General features: G+C 36.9%; 1 pseudogene across 1 annotated transcript; it reads left to right on the forward strand.

Annotated features, from left to right (window-relative positions):
- Positions 1-2770: 2770 nt before the first annotated feature.
- On the forward strand, positions 2771-5759 carry LOC308629784 (olfactory receptor 6N1-like; annotated as a pseudogene). The gene is made up of 2 exons: positions 2771-2861; positions 4767-5759. The product of its transcript is annotated as an olfactory receptor 6N1-like (transcript).
- The last annotated feature ends 2903 nt before the right edge of the window (positions 5760-8662 follow it).

Genomic DNA, 8662 nt, shown 5'->3' on the forward strand with positions numbered 1-8662 from the left:
ACTTTTTAAAATTTGCTAAGATGTGAAAAGAAGTGGGAAGCAATGTATGAATGTGACACATTGGGGTGGATCCCTCAGGGTCACCTCTTCCTTTTTCCATGTTGACAGCAGTTTATCACTCTAGAAGAAGTTATATGTATAATATCAACTCTGATTGCAAATTCTGCAGTAGTATCAAAGTTAACATTCTATCACGTAGGATGTATATTCAGTTTATCATTGAAGTAAAGCCCAAATGTTTTTAAGAATAAAGCAGCGCACTATTAATAGTTATCCTGGGACAACAGGCATTAACCAGAACTCACTTGAGCAAACCAGGATGTATGATTGCATTGTGCCACTGTATTGACATATATTTTAAGAATAAACACATTAGTTTCAATAGATAATATACCTACATTATTAAAAAATCAAAATAGTTCATAAAAAGGTATATGTAAAGAGTATTTCTCCAACCCAGGCCCACTGGTCCCGTGCCAGCCCTACTCCCCACGATAAGAAACAACTTTCATCAGTGTTTCCTACAACAGTGCAGTGTTTCTTTATGTAAAAACAAGTAAATATGAGTATTCTTATAAGCCCCATGGAGACCATTTCCTATCACTGTAGAAAGTGCTTTCTCCTTTTGATAAACAGTTCCATGGTGTTCCATTGTGTGTTTAATTTAACCAGTCCCCTACTGAAGGGCTCATGGGTTGTTCCAGTTTCACTATTACAAACAGAACTATAATGAATAACCCTGTGCATACATCATTTCATATACATATCTTCAAGATGAATTCCTAGAAGTAGGATTGCTGGGCACAAGTGAACGTGTAGTTTGCATAAAGATTGCTCAGCTTTCCTCCAAATTTATTTTGCTATTTTGTACTCCTATGAGCAATGTATGAAAATGTCTGTTTCCCTGCAGTTTTCCCAATAAAGCGTGTTTTTAAACTTCTGGATCTCTATAAATCTGAAGGTGATAAAAGTATTTCAATGCAGTTTAAAGTTGCATGTATCATTATTAGTTAAGAAGAATATCTTTTCATGTATTTAAGTGACCTTATTGTTTTATAAATGCCTATTTGGGGATTGATCACCCACACTCCAAATTAAGTATCTTGAGGAAAGGGATTATGTTTTATTCATCTTATACTTTGCTCAGTAAGAGGTGTGTGAAATAGGAAGCATTTAATAAATATATTTCATGAATGAGTAACAGAATCACTGGTTCCCCTTCTCCATACACTATTTAAGCTGCCTTTGGTAACACCTTTCCTAACCCTTGGATCATCACATTTTTTCTGTTGGAAAACAATATTCCATATAAATATATGCATAATATAGAATATATAGATAAATAAAAATTCTAAATCACTTATAAAATTATTTTAAAACAATTATTCATCTATTCCTTTCTAATAATCTCCTGTAATATAGGCTTTTTTTTCAAATGTTAACAATCATTGTACAATGTTGACACTTGAGATAATGTTTTCTTCTCTTAACACTCTAATAGGCATTCTTTGCTACCTCTTTTGCTAAATCATGCATTTCTTAATGGAAGCATCAGATCTTGTTCTTTTCTTTTGCTCCATTTCTAATACAGAATAAGTGTTAATTGAGCATGTTTTACTGGTGGGGGATGACATGAGAGGAAAATAAACAATTTGCTTAGCTAAGCAAGACCTAAACTTGAAACGCTTCAATTTTTATTTTCCCTCTTCATGCTACTTTTAGGTCAAACACCTCATTCCTTATTCATTTACAGTGCTAAATATTTTGAATATATATTTTGCACTGATTTCAGTTTGTGTTTGAGCTCCTTATAAACACATATTTGTATTACATTGATTGCTTTCTGGAGGCAAATGCACAGCCATTATATACTCTTTTGGTGCAAGTCAGGATTATATACAATTGAACACTGCAAAGCATGGGTGAAGTCTGTCCCAGAATCTGCCTTATAGATCCATAAACAAGGCTACAAATTGGGATGTTTTGGTATTCGGGAATGCGAGGGATGCAGCAATTTCATCAAATGGTAGTTGCAACTATTTATCCTGGAGAAATGTCAGGTGTTTCATTTGAAGTGGAATCTATGCACAAGGCTAGAAAAGACTGAACAAGAACCTCTAAATGCCCAAGCATCTGGAAAATAATATTACTCAAGGACAGATTCTTCCAATTGTTAGGTAACATTATTGTCTAAAGCAAAACTCTCAAAAACAAATATCACACTTTTCTGTTGTTAAAACAACTCCAGCTCTCACAGGAAGATTTTCCTAGCTGATTTGCAGAGATTTAATCGTTTCTCTTAGGTTTATGTGGTCTATCTGCAAATATTTCATGATTAATGTTCTGATAGCCAGTTTAATTTTGTTATTATCTTGTCCTCTGCCTCTGATTCCTAAATGTGAAACCACATTTGCATCAGCCAATGGTGCAAATCTACTATTCTCCAGTGGATTAATTCTTTCAATCTGTTACTTATATGACCATTATATCCATGCAGGCCATGCTTATGTATAATGCCCAGTCAAGGTCAGAATTTGTATGCTGACTGCAGGAATTTTATCAAGATGATGCTGATGGTAATAAAAATGACAACGATGATGGAAAACTGAATAAGCATTATGTAGACGTTCCATATAATTATAATGGTTGTGGCGGTGGTATAAATGATGATAGCGATTAGCAATACTGGTGGTTGTGTTGGTTTAGAACAGTATTTGACACACGGTAAATATTCAATAATGATTGAATCAATGAATAAATGATAGTGGATATGGAGAAGGTAGTGGTGGTGATGATTGTCATGGGGATGAAGAGAGTCAAAGCAGAAGTGATGGTGCCGCTGATCTTGTTTATACTAGTAGGTTAGTAGTGGACAAATTGATGATTTACTCTTCCTAGGTCACCTAGGTCTTATTACTGGAGTTGAGTGGAAATGAAACTGAGAAGTCTCCATGCAATGCAATTTTCAAGAAGATGAAACTCACTTCTGGGGCACTCAATGTGTTATTCTATTTGTGTACATAAGATTATGCAAGATGGGTTGTCTCTTTCCATAGAAAGCTATATGGAATTTTCACAAAGTTCTAGTGGCCTAGAAAGACAATGTCCCTGAGACTTGATCCCAGAGCTCAACAATCAGGGTTGCAGGGTTGAGAAAAGTCATTTAAGAAATAGAGCTACTCTGCTTCACTTTCCTGTGCCCAATATCCTGCCCCAGAGGAACCCCTACTGAGAGCTAGTTACACTCAGCAATACCATTGAATGAATGGCAAGCATCCCCTGGGAGACCAGCATCTCCAGGAACATGAGATATAAGTAGAGAAGTGTTTTGGGGTGAAAGAATGCTGAGGAAGATACAACAAGTCCTAATTTCATCCAAACAGGTAATGGTTTTGGATGGTGCATCAGAGATAAGAGATGCGGAAGAAGAGGAGTAGGAGAGCACTTTGACATTTCCTAGTTGAGGTCTGTTAGGCTATGAGAGGAAAATGCTAGGAACCATGGTGTTCATGTCCCTCACAGCCCAGAAACATTTTCAGTGATTTTAGGAAACTATAAATTATCTGTGTTGTAAGAGTTTTAGAAAACATCCATTCAAACATTTTCGTGTTAGAGAAAAAGAAGTTGCAGTTATGCACGGAGTTGCTTAGCCAACAGTGCACTGCCAGTTAGTGACAGAGCAAGTTCTCAAAGCCAAATCTCCGACTTAAAGGAAGACTTTTTCTTTTTTAAATACTATAGAACTTCTTGCTTGGGTGTTCTGACTTCATGGTTTTCCTCCTTGAGAATTCCCAGTGCATTTCTCCTTTGGAGATCATCTTTCAAAGGAGTGAAACTCTTAAGTGAGTTATCATCAGGCACCATGGACGTGAGACTGCAGGGGCTGTTCTCAGAAATTCTGTGCTTCTTTTATTTCCCTTTTATTTTTTTTATACTCCTTAGAAAACTAGTCTATAAACTCTAGAGAGGATTCCTGAAAGAAGCCTCAGCAGTCACTTTTAGGGGATACTTTTTCTCTCTTCTCCAAAGCCATATATTGCTGTTTTTTAATCATTAAAAATGATAAGAAGGATAGAGATAAGTTTTTTCTTATCTCTTCAGTTTCCTTTATATATATATGTACACAAAAAATTGAAGTATAGTTGATTTATGATATTGTGTTAGTTTCAGCACACAAAGTGTGTACTGTACAGCAAAGTGATTCAGTTATAGATACATATATATATTCAGTTTTAGATTTAAATATACCTTACATAAAGGTATATTTCTTAAAGTTTGTAATCTTAAGGTACTAAGAGAATTGACCCTCAGCTTTATGCATGCTTCTCTATATCTTCCTGTCTACAGAACTTAATAAATGACAGTTTTACTTTAAGTTTGGAGACTGTTGTCTATTTCCTCTACTCTCTCCATCATCCCTTGTTATAGCTATTTTCAACCAGTAGTTAGGTCTCTCTTGTTTCCTGATGGTGGAGTAGGGAAGAAAGTCAGTTTCCGGAGTCACTAGAGCACAATATTATAGTATAGAAAAGGACTGAACTGGCCTCAGGAGCCTTGGTTTCTAGTTCCAACCCTGTCAACAACAGTTCCAACCATGTGTACCTTCAGGACTTCAATTTCTCTATTACAAAGTGAGGAGCATTGCTTAGATAATATTAAGTTCCTTTCAGGTGCCCACATGTGGTGTTCTTGACCCTAGGGAAATTTTCTGTATAGAGGAAAATTCCTGATGTTGTTAATTTTCTGTCTTTACACCTTGCTCATAGGAATCCTGGATCATGTCAATCACACACGGACCCAGAATTTTCTCCTTGCTGGTTTCACTACCACTGGAACCCTGTGACCCCTTGCTTTCTTGGGGACACTGTGCATCTACCTCCTCACCCTGGCAGGGAATTTGTTCATCATTGCCCTGATTCAGGCAGATTCTGGATTGTCCACACCCATGTAGTTCTTCATCAGTGTCTGCTCCTTCTTGGAACTCTGATATGTCAGCACCACAGTTCCCATGCTGCTGCATACCTTGCTCCATTGGCATCCACCCATCTCATCAACTGTGTGTTTTGTCCAGCTATAGGTCTTCCATTCCTTGGGCATGACTGAGTGCTAACTGTTGGGTGTCATGGCACTGGACAGCTACCTTGCCATCTGTCGCCCACTCCACTAACATGCACTCATGAGCAGACAGGGAAAATTATGGCTAGCAGGGCCCAATTGGGTGGCTGGCTTCTCAGCTGCATTTGTGCCGGCCAGCCTCACATCCACTCTGTCCTTCTGTTTAAAAGAGTTGGCTCATTACTTTTGTGACTTGGCACCACTAACGAAGTTGGCATGTGTGGACACAAGCTGGCATGCGCAAGTCCATATTGCAGTGATTGGCATTATCAATGCATGCAATCTTGTGCTCATTTTAGGACTGTATCTTTAGAGCTGTGCTGAAGCTGCCTTCAGCTGCCAGCCATGCCAAGGCCTTTTCCACCTGTTCCTCCCGTATAACTGTAGTAGCGTTATTCTTTGCCTCTGCCTTCATTGTCTATTAGGGCCACCTGAGAGTCACCCTGAAGACACTGACAAGCTTATTGCCTTGGTGTACACTTTTCTTACTCCTTTTCTCAACCCCATTATTTATACTCTCAGCAACAAGGAAGTGAGGGAGGCTGTCAGGAGTGTCACCCAAAGGATTAGGGCTTTGTTGAAGAGACTCTGAGGATCAATCCATAGGCCATTCATTTGGTAAGGGTAGGCTTTAGTTGCTTAGTCTATCAACTAATCAAATAATTTGTTAAATATAGTGCACATACCAATTTAAATGGATTGAGGTCTTAGATAGGGACAAATTGGGAAATTTCTAGAAGGTGGAGAAATATGGCCTCTGAACCCACACTTGTCAAATATGGGTGAAAGATCATATAGCTTAAAAAATAATCAAATAATAATGATGGAAGCGCAAATACCAAGGTAGACTTAGACCTTAGAGAGAGACATAATTGTGTTTAAAAGAATTTGGAAAAAAACTGACTGTGAGACTTTGCTCGAGATAGAATTCCTGGAGAAACATTGAGAAAGTAGTAAAGGAGCTAAGTGGAATGAAAAGTAAAAGAACTTCTTGGGTAAATGTTTAGATGTTAATTGATGAGCCATGGGAATAGGGTTCATAAGAGTGTGGAGTTCAGTGTTTCTGGGCGAAGCTAGCATAAAAGAATGTTTAAAGCTGGATCTCAAAATTTACTTTATAATTGGGATGATCAGGGGGTTAGAAATGAGGGTCCTGGGTGTGCTGATGGTTAAATGTGAGTTATAGACTTGAATTTGAAATCATCAGTTAGTCAACAAGGCAACATTGTTCATAGGGGTCCTTGAGTGCAAAACTAGGTCTGGAAACCAAGAGGAGATATAAAAAGGAGGCACAATTTGTTTTCAAATAGCTTATAGTTTTGTTGTGAAGGGTCAATTGTCTTCTCTCTCTCTCAAACACACACACAAACACACACGCTCTATACCCCAGCAGCAACATATTGATTAATATCAAGAGATAGATTTTTCCATTTTAATTTCTGTATATCTGTGATGGTGGAGGTCATGGAAAGTGGAGGGAAGGAGTGCACAGATTGGCAGAAAGGGAATGATGAAAACAAAAGTTTCATAGAAGTTTATTCTCACATTTTCCTCAAGTCTCAGATTTTGGGATCCTAAAACCCTGGGCACTCGGTTGGTACTTTTCTGAAGTTCTCTTCAAATAAGACATGAAACTGTAGTATCCCCCTTGGAGATTCTTTGTATCGGATAACATTGTCACGACTATACTGAAAATACAAAAAGAAAACTCATTTTAAAAATAGTTCTCCTGGGCAGCATTTTTTGAAATGATTGAGTAAATGAGTTTAGGATTTCCTGAACTAATGATGTGGAAATACTTTATTTCTATTGCAAGGATAACTTGGTGTTTATTTTAATTTATATTACTGGGAGAAAATGTATGTGGAGTGACATACAAACTATTCTTCCCATAGAATAACTCTCCTTCTTCTAGAGAACATGACTACCATGAGATTTAACAAGGATTTCTCTGGTCAGCCTTTCTGCTCTAGGCTTCTTGCCATCTCTCCTTTTCAAAAGTAGGAGTGGGTTCTCTGCCTCCCAGAGCCATCCCATGCTCTTACCATTTATACTTGAATATTTTGTGTCCATTTTCTCATTAGATCTCCCATAGCAGGTAAATGGATGAATGTCTTTCCAAATTCAGTTAGTAGGTAAAGAGTCTGAACTCAATTCAAAAAGTTTAACTTTACTGAGCAAGAAGAAAGAACAACATTTTAAAAAACAGAGGGTCTAATTCTGCTGGCTGAGTCTTCACTCTCCCTACAATTCCTGTCAACTATGGATTTTTCAGTCTGTATGAACCCAGGAATCAGGTCACAGATGACTTTTTACTTAAATGTAGGTTAGCTAGAGAAAATCCTTTCAAATATGATTTATATGAGCCTGCATAGTCAGTATTAGAAAGGTATTTTTCCCCTAGAGTCATAAAGTTCTAAAAATAAGAAATTATAGGTAATTTCTTTAGTTCTTTGACTCAGTGAACAAATCATTAAACCTTTTTGAACTTTCCCCAAACACAAGGTGATTTGAAGTAAGTTCAAGTCTGAGAGCCATGGATCTAATCTGGTGAAACTGGAAGAGGAACTGGGCAGGTGTAGCCCAGCCTTTTTCTCTGTTCCTATTCTTGGGAACCAGCCTGCCTAGTTTGTGTGTTATGCTCTCTGCCATGGAGTGGAAGGAACTTGTCGCCATGGAGGAGGGCTGTGGCGTTCAGTGCTTATTGGTAATCAGGTGCGGGAACCATAAGGAAAGTTAACACACCCATTATCATAGTAAGATGTTGGAAAACCCTTTCCTGAGTAAATATATACCAGGCAGATATATATTCCACTGAAGGAACATAGAATACAGATTGACTTTAAGCTCATGTCGAATTAAACAAATGCTAAACTATAATATAAGGCTCACTGAAATTTTGTACCCTGGTGACCATAGTTAATGATACTGTATTGTGTGCTTGAAATTTGCTAAGAGAGCAGGGTAGATCTTAAGAATTCTTATAACAAAAAGAGAAAGAAAGGAAGGAAGGGAGGGAGGAAAGACAAAAAGAGAGAAAGGAAGAAAAATCATACTGTGGGAGGTAATGGATATTTTAATTAGCTTGATTGTGGTGATTATTTCACAATGTATACTTATATTGAAACATCAAGTTGTATGCCTTAAAAATATACAATTTCTATTTGTCCATTATATGTCAATAAAACTAAAAAATAAATTAAAAGTCTCAACACAGTTAAGAGAATTAATACTATGTAGACTAGTTTCTAAACTGTAGACTAGTTTCATGATATAATTAAATTAGTAAATATCCTTAAGTTTGACATTAAAAAAACACTTCTAAACAACTTATGAATCTAAGATGAAATTATAAGGGAAAGTAGAAAACATTTAGCCCTGAACAATAATAAAAATTATAATTTCAAAACTGATGCGATAAATCTAAAGTGTTTTTAGAGAGAAATTCATAGCCTTAAATGTTTACATTATAAAAGAAAAAATATGCAAAATTGATTAGTCAAGCAAGCATCCAAATTAGGCACTTAGAAAAATAATATTAGGGAGA

The sequence above is a fragment of the Mesoplodon bidens genome (genome assembly GCF_964165515.1).
Source record: "Mesoplodon bidens genome assembly, chromosome: 2".
Classification (NCBI taxonomy): Eukaryota; Metazoa; Chordata; class Mammalia; order Artiodactyla; family Ziphiidae; genus Mesoplodon; species Mesoplodon bidens.